At 40.3% G+C, this 13,754-nt stretch overlaps 1 protein-coding gene across 10 annotated transcripts in view; it reads right to left on the reverse strand.

The window, feature by feature from the left end:
- PLD1 (phospholipase D1) overlaps positions 1 to 13,754 on the reverse strand; it is a 231,700-nt gene that overhangs the window by 174,245 nt on the left and 43,701 nt on the right. The window contains exon 1 of one of the 10 annotated variants that reach the window (XM_077161040.1): positions 8,708 to 9,447. The exons of the other annotated variants lie outside the window; for them this stretch is intronic. The gene's annotated coding sequence lies outside the window, so the exon portion shown is untranslated. Of the gene's footprint in view, positions 1 to 8,707; positions 9,448 to 13,754 lie in introns of those variants that run through there. 10 annotated transcript variants of the gene reach the window in all.

The following is a 13,754-nucleotide window of genomic DNA, read 5'->3' on the forward strand; positions in this document are numbered from 1 at the left end:
AAGCAAGCCTTTGAAGATGCTGTATTTTGACTCAAAAACCTACAAGATGGGTCCAGTTAAATCTCTCCAGCCACTGCCCCCTCCCCCACACCCACCCACACGCATACGTGATTAGGCAATAATCCAAGTGCGTTATCATAGGAGTCCAGGCTCTTTACAATGTATCTCAAATGCCTTCACAACCCAACCTTCCCTTTAAGCTCTACTCATTCTCAACCTTCTGGTCAAACTGGTTCTGGGAATCAAACCTGAGTCCAATCAGGCTTCTGGATACAGCTGCCAATTGGCAGGAAACCGAGAGATACACGCTGAGCTCCACCATGACCTTGCAATAACAAAACCCATACTGTGGGCAACTTCTACTGATCAAATGGCCCAGGTCACTCCACAGAAAAAGGGAAAGGAAAAAAAAAGGCGACGAGAGAATGAAAGTGATTCAAAACACATATTGAAAAACACTTAAGCAGGCAAGATTCAAACTCCAGTGTCTAGGAATGTACACAGGCAATAGAACCATTAAGAAACACAGTGATTACTTTCAGGACAAAGGAGCAGGGTTGAGGCTGAGACGGGGCAGATGGGATGAGCTTTTGGAATGGCTGGTCCAGTTTTTATTTCTTGATCCTAGTAGTGGGTTATGGATGTTTGATTTCTAATTATTCATTAACTTGTACATTGGTCCCTGTTCTTTCTTGCCCCAGGCATCATCTTCTGTCACTGACTCCCTCTTCCACTTCTCTGACTGACACCTTCAGATCTTTTTTCTTACTAAATCTTTCCTCATTCTCTGCTCCCTGCCTCCCAAAGATAGAGGTAATATCTCCCTTGACTAAGCTTCCAGCACTTGATTGTAAGTCTTTGGTGGCACTTATGTCTCAGAGGTTTGGGGGCATGCCTCGTCTCCTCTGCAATATTGTAAATGCTTAAGGAGTGGGATTGGGTCATGTCCACAGGTATTCATAGCAGGCACTCAAAATTCTTCACTGAATAAAAACAAATACTAGTCAGTTAAAATTAGGTGAGCACTTTGAATCCACTGGGTTCACTTCATCCTCAAGAGTCTCATCCTTAGTCCTCAATTCATTTTATTCACTCCACTGGCTTATCTGCCGGCAACAAACAGGCTCTGTTTATGCACATGGGTTAAGAGCCAAGCTCTTAATCCTGACTCTCTCGCTTATTAATCTTGTCACTAGTAACTTCTTACTTTAGTTATATTGCTAAACCTCTCTAAGCCTCTGTTTTCCCCTCTGCAAAATGGAGATATCCTACTTCATGACAGTATAAAATTGCAGATAAAGTACTTAGCCCAGAACCTGACATGAAGTCACAGTCAATATTATTTATTTTATATTTATATTGCTGATATTATTGGTGTTATTAATAGGAAATCTATGCCAGTCATCAAGTACTGATAGTCTGGTCAAATGAAACAAATAAATAAACTCTGGTGACTCAGACATTTTTACTCAATGCCAAACAAGCTACAGAAAGTAGAAGAGCCAGTGTAATTATCATTCCTTCCATCTCCAACACACAAAACTAACATTTTTTGCTAAATTAGAGCTATCCTTTTTTAATCGCTTTCTCTCTTACTGAGCTGTGAGCTCCTTGGATTGCTCAATGAAAATATATTGAATTTTGCACCGACTCCCTAATCCCATCCCATGGCAGGCAGCACTACGGCTCAAAGCCGCCCAACTCTCAGCCTGCACTTCAGGGACAGTGAAAGCTACCTGCCGTCCATAGCTCCCATCTCTAGCATTTGTCGAGAAGAAATGAATTAAATGAGGAAAATAAATTAGACTATCTGTGGGCAATATTTCATTTTATATAAACACACACATGCATTCACATACACACACATCATATTTATTTTGTTCATTTATTTTTGAGGAATAGAGGTTAATTCAATTCAAGTCAATAAGCCTGTATGACACATGTATTCGGTGGCAGGCAGTTGGTAGAACTGAGGATACAATCTTAAGACTAAGGAAACCTATGATACAAAACCTGGTCAGCTACACCCAGCCACATGATAATCTGGCCGGTCACTCCCTTGGTCCATCCCCTAGGGCGCACTGAGAAGGCAGAGGTCAGAGTAACACAGGGAATGGCAAAGAGAAGAGAACTTGGGGCTCGTTCTCCCCCTGCTTGGCCACTCAGGTCTGTGGCAGGGGCGGCTTCTTTCCATAACCTGCAGCTTTGAATCACATCCACGATGTGTCAGAAAGACGACCAGACAGGCAAGAAAAACGGCTTTTTGCTGAGCTGCAGCCAATCTCTGCTCAGTGGGTGTGGACAGGCTGCCAGCCTTGCTGGTAAAGTGCTCACTGGTCAGGAAACCACAGCTCCCAGGCCTGGCGCTAAGGAGCAGAGGCAGTCCAAGTGACACCTGGCTCCTGCGTCATCACTGAGGGGTCACAGGCACGGCACCAATTCTGATAGGAAATGGCAAGCTGGAGGATAGGCTGCCAGACTTCAGTGCCTTGGGGAGAGGCCGTGCATGCCAGCCCGAATGGTAAGCCAGCTTATGCGCCAGTTGGTGCCACCTTGCAGGGCCTCTGAGCCACCTCTCGGGATGACAGTAATTCATCCCACAGGTATTTATTGAGCACCCAATGTTTGCTGAGCATCATGCTAGGCTCTGGGCATATGAAACAACATCACACATTTGACTTCACCATGACAAGAGGGGCTTTAAGGAAAGAACTCTCTCAATACCCCTCACCTTTCCCTGCGTACTTGCCTCTTTCCCTCCACACTTTGGCAGAGGTCTCCTCTTCTTGCTGCTCCTGCTTTCTGCCTGGGCTTGTGTCCAACCCTCCTCTCGCCTCTCCACTGACTGACTTCCTGGTCAACCTCTCCCACTCTCGTGGCTTTTCCCCTTTACCACCTCAAACATTCTCAAGCATCTCAAAGAGATAGATGATGATAGATAGATAGATAGATAGATAGATAGATAGATAGATAGATAGATAGATAGATAGATTAGATAGATTAGATAGTTTCCTTGTACCTTTCACTTCTCTTTCACTGTGTCTTCATAGTCAAGCTTTTGAAAGTATCGTTTCCCTGCTCAGCTGAACTGAACCAAATATGTTGTGTGATTTCCTATCTCTCAGTAATTCAACAGGCTGCTCCACTCGTTTTTGCCTTATTGACTCTTATCATCTGTAAGGACTCACCTCAGGTGCCACCTCCTCCAGGAAGCCTCCCCTGACCACCTAGACTGATCAGGGAAAGAACTCTCTCAATTACCCTCACCTTTCCCTGCGTACTTGCCTCTTTCTTCAGTGCCTCCACAGCATCAAAGTGACCCCATTGGGTAGATTCCTTTCCACTCAGCCTCTTTCTCCTCTAGAACACTATGGGCTTCTGAAGGCAGAAGCTGTCCCTGTGTCTAATGGCTCTCAGTAATATTTGTGGACCAAATGAGAGATGAAAGAATATGAACAGGACTTAGAATAGATCACAGTATAGGCAGAACACTCCCTTGTCCTTGTCCTTCTGTTGCAGTCACCTGGAAAAATCCAGTCCTGGGTTAATTCAAAGATTTGCTTTCTTGACCTCTATTCCAAGGCTTCTAATACATGACTGGGAAAAAAAGCACTCAAATGCACAGATGAGTATTTATAGATTCTAACCTCAGCTAAGCCTTTCCTACCATCTCTCTCACCTCCTTTTCAGAGCCAACTTATTAAGAAAGTTGTCTACTTGCTCATTCTATTTTGTCACTCCTCCCTCATTCTTCAACCCACAGCAACTGGCCTCCATCCTCCCACTCTACCAAGCAGCTTTCACCAAGTTCACAACCACCTGCATTTGGCAAAATCCAATAGGCACTGTCCTATGCTTATCTCACTTGACCTTTCTTTTGCATACACCTTGACTCCATCCTTCATAAGAGTCTCTTCCCTAGGCTTCCATGTTACCAGAATCTTCTAAGTGTCCTCCTCATCTGGCCACTGAGGAGTCTTCTCCAAAGTTGTCCTTCCTTCTACTGTTCAATAGTTCATGCTAATATTCTTTTCTTCCTCACTCTTTTCTTCCGCCACTTCTCAGGGTGATCTCATCTGCTCTAACAGTTATACTATATGCTGATGGTGCCTCTCCTCAGTGCTCTCTGGCCCCCAGGTGATACCATCATGGAATACATTCCTTCCTACTTGGCCTCTGTCTCCCCTGGAAGATTGGGAGTTCCTTGAAGGCAGAAGCTGCCTCTGTATCCCCAGATGTCTGTACCCCCAGATGTCTCTAGAGTGGTCTTGATGCTAAGGGCCTGGGGCTAAAAAGCATTCAATAACAGTAAGTTTGGGCTGACCCAAATGGGACTTTGTAGGATAAATAACATCATTTCATTTGATCATTTTTTTAACTAGTTAGGCAGTAGTGTGTATGTGTGTGTGTGTGTGTGTGTGTGTGTGTGTGTGTGTTCCCACGAATATAAAAGATACTCTGCTAAACAGAAAGCCGGCTCTTCTCTCCTTATAAAGTCACTGCAGCGAACAATGACTTCCAGATGGGTTTCAGCTGTATAAGTAACACCTTCATGGATCCATCAGAGTTCGGTGCTGCTGCATTTGAGAAAGCGTGCAATACTGAAGGTAGGCAAGCTAAGCTGGAGGTGTGGGAAGGGTGAGCAGGATGGAGCTCAGAGGAAGACTGGAGAGAAGAGTGATAAGGAATGTGTCAGGCTTAATAACACATGGCATCGTTGGCAGACTATTGATTCTTCTCTGAAACAGCACTGATACAGAGTTATTTAAAAATCATGATTTAATCAGGAAATGCCTCAGGTTAGTAGTTTGTAGACATTCATTGTTATGATTGCTATATCTGCCCAAAACTGTAAGTATTCACAAAAGTCATTAAAGGGATGGTAATAAGGAAGGGATCTGGCATATGCAGTAGAAAGAGAATGGAAAAATACCTGGTAAAGACAATTCCTTGAATAAACTAAAAACCTTTGAATTTACTTTAAGTAGAAGAATTTTATGGCATGTGAATTATATCCCAACAAGATTAAAAAAAAAAAAAAAACTACGAAGACATAGGAATAATAAGCAGTGTTGTAAAACCCATCAACATGTATCAATACCCAAGGGAAGAGCAAGTATTTTTCCTTGAGCCTATGGAATAATAACCAGCAGCAAAAATCAATCTTACATTTCTTGTAACTGAAATGGACAAATTGCTAACCAAAAAGACATTGTCAAAACACTTAAAAACAGCAGCCTGTCAATGCCTACACTGAATATTGCTTTAGTTCCACTGTTTTCATTATCTGAAGTCTCTGCTCAGTGAGAAAATTATGTTTTCAGAAGCACAAAAGTCACACAGGGGATTTATCCCCAAACTACTATCTTGTAAAAAAAATTACAAAAGCATTTATCACAAAGAGAACTATTGTAAGCTCAGAAAAAGCTTGCAATCTCAATAACTAAAGAAATAATGAGAAAAAGAAAATATAAATTCTGGGTCAATGAATCATTTCCTCTTCAAGAGAGGGTCCCAAAGAAATGTGCAAAAGATGGAGAAAAGCAAGAATAGCCAGTCCTCATAGGCATGTCTGTATTTGTGCTAAGTATTGACTAGAAAAGAGGCGAGAATCAAATTTGTTAGTTCCTACTAGAATAACAAGTAAGGTCATGCACACAGAGACTTCTTTTGAAATCAGTTCAATAGGTAGATGCCAAAAGTGCAAGCAGATGTATGCTCAGAATTTGATGCACCAGAATAGAAATTAATCATGCTATACCTTTTATATCAAGCAGTTCCATCTGGTCTTTCTCAGCCCAGCTGAGAAAGAAGCAAAAACAAAGCACAAAAAATCTATCCTTTAATTTCTAGCCTCAGATATATCTCACTCAAACCCAAGGAACCAAACACTAGCTCGCTTTTGGTTTTAATACTTAGAACATGTGGAATCCGCTGTGACTCAGCACATGGGTTTTGCTTTGAGCTGCCTGAAACTAGCTTTGTTTTCACGTGAGTACCTGACATGGGAAAGAGCTGATGAGCACATGGCCAGAATAAGGCAGAAAGGGCACTAGCCTTGGAGACAAAAGTTTTAGATTCTAATCTCAGCTCTGGGGACTCCCAAATTAACCAATTCAATCCCAGTTGAAATCAAAGAGTTGGCTTTTTGTCTTTACACTTCTACTTTAAGAGGCCAAATATGCAGTAGGTGTTCAATAAATGTGTTCTGAGTTATTATTAATAGTTAGCATTTAGCAGGCATATATCAGTCAATCATCATGATAACCCTGTAAAGTAGGTTTTCATACTGTCTGCATATCACAATCTCAGAAACGGAGGTTGAGAGGGGTTAGTGGAGTGTCCATTGTGGTGCACACGTGCAGCTGGGAGGTGGCAGGGACCCTGCAGGGCGCAGGCTCTTTATACTGTGCACCGGAAGTCTCTGAAGGTCACTGGTCACCAGCCAAAGTAATCAGAGTTATCAGTGGGCATATGACACGCCTTCATTTACTGTTTCTTTTTTCTCCCACTTTTTCCAAACATCTGTTTTCTTGGAAGCATTTACAGAAAACACCTTGCAATCCCTGCTATTCCAGTGTGCTCTGTGGCCCCTTCTATTCCCATGTGTTCTCTGGCCCCGTGGCACAGGCCTCACTCAGGAGTTGCAGGAAATGCATGCTATTGGCTACACCCAAGAAGCAGAACTTGCATTTAACAAGCTGCTCAGTGATTCATATGCACAGCGGTTTGAGAGGCACTGGCTTAGAAGAGTTCAAAGAGATGCTCTTACTTTATGACAGGAGGAAAGGTCTGAGAAGGAAAACGTGCCGAACGCCAGACCCAGTGAGAGCAAAACCAGCTCGCTGACCTTCATGCGCCTGACGGTGGAGCACAGACATGCACAGAGACTCACTAATCCCCAGAGAACTGGTGATAGAAGCAATAACTGGGTCCACAGGGAGCATATCCAAAGTTCCAGTCCCTTCTAAAGCTTCCCAATCTGTCTTCAGTAATGCTTATCAAAAGTATGTCTCATGTAGCAAATAAAAATGCGTTGTCTTTGGCCAATATTGAATCACCTATCAGCCAAACAGTGGTGCTGAACTATAGATTGGTAAAACTCAAGAATTGTACGATATTACAACCTTCCCTTAAAAATCCAGGCATTACTTCTTAGCAAGGTCACTTTACCCTTTGAATATTAACGCATTTTTTTAGCACACATATAAAACCAAAGAAAATTTAAACTTGAATTATTTCAATATGCTTTATGGTTCTCTTTTTAAGTGGAATACCTTATCCAGACAGAAAATGGCCTATATATTTAGCTGAAAAGTGCAGGATATTAACCAGCCTTTCACAAGAGGGATGGAATATATTGGAATCCAAATGTAAAGAAGCCTCTGATGATGGAGTTCATTTCTACTCAATATTTCTTACCTGTTTAAATAGAATTATAGAATCCCAGTAACTCCATCAGTAAAAGCCACACACATAACTAAAAAGTGTCGTGAGTAGGAGGAGGGATGCATATTTGAATTTTCTCTTTATTTCCATTTCTCACTGTAAAAAATAAATCACCTTAATTTCACAGTTACATCTCTATTCCTCCTGGAGCTAAGAAAATGACATAAGCACATACAAAGGTAGAAATTCTCTCTCTTCTTCGGTTCTATCCTTTTTGTCATTTGAAATCTATTAAGCTGGTTCTTTTCCTTAAAATGGTGCATTATACATTCTTGACACGTTCTACTTTTACCCCCACGTTCGTCTATGGAGAACTAGAACAATTACAATTGGTTTCTCGCTAATTAATCACCCAGATAGCTCCTACATAGTTTGAAGATGTTCCTATCTTCAAACGCCAGGGATCTATAAAAAGAACTGCTTTTAATTCTCAACCTTCTTATTCTGTTACTGTCATGAATCGTCCCTTAGATTCAGAGATTTTTCCATAAATTGTATGAGCGAGCCCGAGCTTATCCCGCAAAGGAAAAGGAAGGATGTGAGCAGCTGCTCAAAGGCAGAGGACAAGTGGGAAGCCGAGGGGCTTTCACCATGTGCAGGTCGCAGGAGCCTGACCGAAAGCAGAGTCCAGAGTCCACCAGAAACACAGAGACAAAAGGTAACCAGGAAGGGGATGTCTCCATGGATAAGCCCGAGGCCTCAGCCTGGAGCGGGACGTTCAGGAGACCCAAGGATCCAGGAGAGAATCACATCCATGAATTTCCCACAAAAGACCCAGATCCCCCATCTGAGTAAGATCCATAATGGATTGTATTAAAAATTAATAACAATTGTGCATAATCAACCACATTGCTTGTGGCATGGTTCATGGACGCAGCACTTTCAGAAAAGAATGTAATATGTTCATAGAGCCCCCAAAAAGTACTTGTACTTTTGGTCTGGTAATCACACTTCTAACTTTTCTGAAGTTGGCATTCCTATTGCATGCCAGACCGAAGGACAGCTGTTTTTTTTTCCCTGATTGCATACTTTTTCTTAAATTAAACCTCTATCCAGGCTTTAATGAAAAGCCTCTAACCACATGATATGATTTAAATTATAAATTAAAATGGAAGCCTAACTTTGGACTGTGTCTTATCAGCACTTATTTGAACTCACATTGATATTAAGCTTTCTGTGAACTTTGTGATCCAACCACATTGTCAATGTTATAATCATTTTATCTAAATTTCTCTGAGCAAAGGTGATGAGTACCAACCTTGCCCGACAAACCAGCACCTTGCTTACATCAGGGCATCAGCAGATACTTTCACCCATGAGAATGGACGACACAGTAACCAGTGGAAGGCTGTCACCATCTTATTCCCCAGATGAGCTCCTTTTGCAATGACTTTGATGATCTTCAGCCCACAATCAAGATTTTCCTACATACCATCTGTCCAAAAACATTTCTTATAAATGATATCTCTGTAAAACCAAGCAGAGTTAGATATCCATATGTAAGGAGATTTAAACTTTCTTTCACTGTTTATTGAGCAATTACTATGTATCAAGTGCTGGGAAGGGGTGTAGGAGGACAAAAGAAAATGGAGCTCCTGTCCAGAGCTGGTGGTTCCCAGGTGGGTGGAGGCTAGGAAGGGGGTGTCAGGCTTTTTTTTTTGGGGGGGGGGTGCATGGTCCAGGAACGGAATCCGAGTGTCCCACATGGAAGGCAGGTATTCTAACCTCTGAACTACCTGTGCACCCGGTGTCAGGCTTTTAACTTATTAATTCCCAGAGTGTAAGACAGAAGTGTAGTGGAAGGAGGAAGTGCTCAATCTGGGTAAGGTTCTCCAGGAAAGGAACAGTGAAAAAGAATGTTGAAGACCAGGCAGAGTCCACTAAGCATATCTGAAAAGAAAGCACATTCCAGGAAAAAAGGAACAGGTGCAAAGTGGAGGACTCTGTAATCTAAAAAACAATAAAAGAAACCCAGGATGCTTGAACATGAGAATGAGGCAGAGTGAGGGCATGGTAATTGTTTTCGGATATCTGGGGGAAACATCTGGGGGACATGAAATTAGGCTTTCGCTTCTAGAAGGTAGAATGAAAACCAAGGAACTGGGGAAGTACACACAAAAGTGTGTGCATTAGTTTAGTAGGCATAAGAATATTCTAACAAACAGAACTATGAGGCAGTTTTACATCATAATAATAAGGTCTGGGTACTAATTCTGGCTCTGTCCTTTACTCAAGTTGCTTAAACTCTAAGATTTAGCTTCTTCATTGAAATGAGGATGATACGAAGGGCTCATAGAAACTGCTCAATAAAAGGTGGCTATATGTATGTGAGATGGTGCGCTCATCTTCAGGCTGCAGTTCTAACACCACACACCAGGTTGTCATCTGGGGAAAAGTCACGAGCATTGAGTTGGAAGGTGGATTGGATACCATCAAATGTTCCTCCTAGCCTGGAGCTCTCACTTGGTTGCCTTCGCCCCTTTCCAATTTGGCATTATTCCCTAAGCTCATGAGAAAAGACACTAAAAGAAATGCCCATTGAAACCCTGCTATATATGTGTTAACTCATGGCTGTTGGTATTTCATTTCCTCTGCTATTATCTTTCCACTAACTTTTTCATCCCTGGTTTTAATGTTTAATTCCTTTGTGCATGTGTGTGTGTAAAGGTATGTAAATGGTACAGAACTCAAATCCTCAGTAGGTCATGAATAAACTCAAAAAATGAATCAATAACATTCTGAAGTTTATTATTTACAATGCTAATAGCGATAATAGCTAATATTCGTGTAGTACTTACTAAGCACCATGCATTGTAGTAAACATTTTGAAGGCATTACTTCAATTAGCTCTCACAAGATCTCTACAAGGAGGAACACTAGTACTATCGTTCCCATTGTATAGATAAAGAAACTGAGTCTTAGAGAATTCAAGTTATTCGCTCAAGGTCACAACTAAAGGAAGTGCTCTGGCCCAACAAATCTGCAACATAGCTTACGCTATCCTCACATCAATGGATATATACTTTCATGTTTATTTTTAAACTGAAAAATTCATACAGGATTGTTCTATAAACTTCTCAGCTTTATATAAACTTCTCACAACTTCTCAAATTAAAATAAAAACTACAAAAAAAAACCCACCTCTGAATATTGAGTTAGGGATTCCAGAAAACAAAAATTAGCTACTTAATTTAAGAAAATAGGTGACAACAGTGCCCAAGTCCACTTCATCTTGACCTCCCACTTCAGGACAATGCTAAGAAGGAAGGACCCAGGCAGTCACTGCAGGCTGTTCCCCTGACTGGCGTTTGAGCATCATATTAAAATTTCCAGGGTTGTCATGTAACATATGGTTATTTTTATGTGAAATGTCTAAAATAAGCAAATCTAGAGAAACTGAAAACAGATTAGTGGTTGCCTAGGATTGGCAGAGGGGGGAGGGGTCCCATGGGGAGAGTAGAAAGAAGGAGGAAAAGTCGAATAGGTATAAAGTTTATTTTGGGGGGTCATAAAACATTCTAAATGTAGATTTTGGTGATGGTTGCACAACTCTGTAAATACACTAAAACAATTGAATTGTATACTTTAAACAGGTGAACTTTATCCCTATATAAATTATACATCAATAAACCTGTTTTAAAAACTTCTTCAGGATCCAGTATCACATGATCTCTAGTCACCCCATTGGGCTGCTGTTACCCAGAACAAACACGGAAACCAGATGTGTGTTAAATAAGCCTGGACATACCCAAGAACAAAGTGTTCAAACAACATGGTGAGCGTAATGACCAAACCCATGAAGCTCGCAGGTTTTCCTTGGAAGCAGTAATCAGCTTGCAGCTTGTTCCTCAAACGTTGGGAGGTAACTGCTGAAGAGTAGTTGGTATTTTGATTTATACTACACCAGGGTAAATGGAAATTTCATTCATCATCATCAACGCGTGTTTTCAAATGGGCGTAATGGAATAATAGACGGAGAAGACTGAGGGGGTAAAAAGACCCCAGAAGACGCACCAGAAGCTCCTAGTAAACCCACTAGAACCTTGTGGCCCTGAGGGACCCACTGGGCCATTCTGATTTTCAGTGTTGCTTTTGTAAAATGAGGGAGAAGGACAAACTCACGGCTCCAGGGAGGTGAATTTCCTCTTCATTACTCTATAGAATCATCTATTCTAAGACATCTGCACCCACTGAAAATCCATGAAATATCTTTTCTGGACTGATGTTTCAGATATTTAAGTGGGTCTTCTCCCACACACCTTATAAAATAAGGTATCTACCTTTTAATTTGATTAACTGTAACATCTGACTAAAATTTTAAACATAATGCATAAAAATCAAAAAGTAGTTTCCTAAAATAATTTTTATGAACAACAGCCTAATGCTCTCCAAAATCATTCTCCAAATATTCTATCTCCAAATCATCCTGTGCTTTATAAAATTTTATTTGCCTCAACTCTAACCCACCACTCTTATTTTATTTTTTATAATAAACATAATAAATTATAATAAGAGGAACACTTACATTTACAAAAATTTTTGAGGAAATTAAAATCATTCTTAGAGCCACTACCTCAAACAGATTATAGGTAATATTAGCCTACTATTAAATTTTGGTATATTTTATTTCCTTTTTTTCTCCATGAAGTTTTTTACTCCTCTCATTTTTCTAAATATAAGGCAATCATTAAAATAAGGTATAAGTGGCTAAGAGAGATCAAATAGAGTTGAGAGGCTGTTCTGGAGGCTACTCTTAATGTAAATTTCAGCTAGATATTGCTATTTACCATGGTTTGTCAAACCCCAATCAAACCCATTCCTTCCAACCCTAAAGAACACCCAGGGCTCTACTGAAGATTCTGCAAAGGTCATTGTACTAAGACTACTTTCCAGAAACCTACAACCTCCAGAGAGGTTCCTAGGTCAAATTTGTCCTGAAACCCAGAGGGGCCAGCCTCTCCAAGACATCAGCTAGTTCCATCCTCCTTTCTCATAGTATCAACAGCCCCTTTCAACATGAAAAAGTTAGAATGGGCATGGCCCAAATACCCATAAAGATTGGGAGAAAGATCAAAGGAGAAGGTGGAGTTATAACAGAAAAGACAGAATTTAACAAACGAGTGTGACTACTGAATCATTGTATTGATATTTCTTTTAGTCTCCAGTATCTTGGAGCAGCTAGAAACAAAAACCTAAAATTGTGGACCTGAAACCCACACCTAACTCTGAAATCTGTTCTACAACTAATTGTTGCAGTGTGCTTTGAAATTTATTGCTTTTCCGTATATATGTTATTTTTCACAATAAAATAAATAAATATAAGGTAATCATAGGCAGAAAAATACTAAGAAAATATAATCACCAGAAATCACACCATCAAAAATCAAAAAAGCCCCTATTAAGTTAAAGTACCATCCTTTCTGCTATCTCCCTGGGCAGAGAACACACAGACATACATAGGTATCCTTGAAACATGGATAAATATGTGCTGTGCAAACAACTTTTTAACTTAAAAATCTATCATCACCATTTCCCATTACAATTTTCCATAAATACAATTTTAATGCTGTATTTTAGTCCATTATGCAATTTTCTTTTATTATTGTATGTTTTTATTATTTCCAGCTTTTTGTGATTATAAATAATGCTTCAGCTGATATCTTTGTACTTCAAACCTTTCCACTCTTACCTAGAAAATCCAAATCTATTGAGTTTTTCCTTTTGTGATTTCCTTTATTGGTTTTAGGAAGAGAAATTGCTTCTTCCATTCAATGATCAGTATTTCTGTTGTTTGATTTCTTTCCTTTCCTTTCCTTTTTTTTTTAAATGACTCCTTAATCAATCTGAAATACTTTATATATTGTGAAAGTTTCCAAGATTATTTGTTACATATTTAAGTTTTGCCAAAGCCAGTGTAAGCTATTTGCCCAGCATTTTTCAAATACACATTTATATTTTTAAAGGAACTGTATGTCTCATATTTTTTTATTTTCCACTATGTTGCAGAAAACCTTCTAGGCTGACAAAACAACCAGCAACTCATACTGGGCAGGAATGAAGTGGACACTCGTACAGGTCCAATTAAAACTAACAATCAGAAACTTCAATTTCTTGGCCTCAGTAGTTTTCTTATATTTTATTAAGGTCGCCTTGGTCTTAAAAGTCCCAAGACTGATCTAATAAGAAGAGAGTATTTGATGCCATGGGTTTAATTTGGAACCTATATATCCTGCGACCGGTCACCATCAGGTCAGGTGAGAAAATGGAGCACAGGCTCAACCCAGGAAAGCAGAAAGACAGCCCAA

The sequence above is a fragment of the Tamandua tetradactyla genome, chromosome 5, assembly GCF_023851605.1.
Source record: "Tamandua tetradactyla isolate mTamTet1 chromosome 5, mTamTet1.pri, whole genome shotgun sequence".
Taxonomy (NCBI): Eukaryota; Metazoa; Chordata; class Mammalia; order Pilosa; family Myrmecophagidae; genus Tamandua; species Tamandua tetradactyla.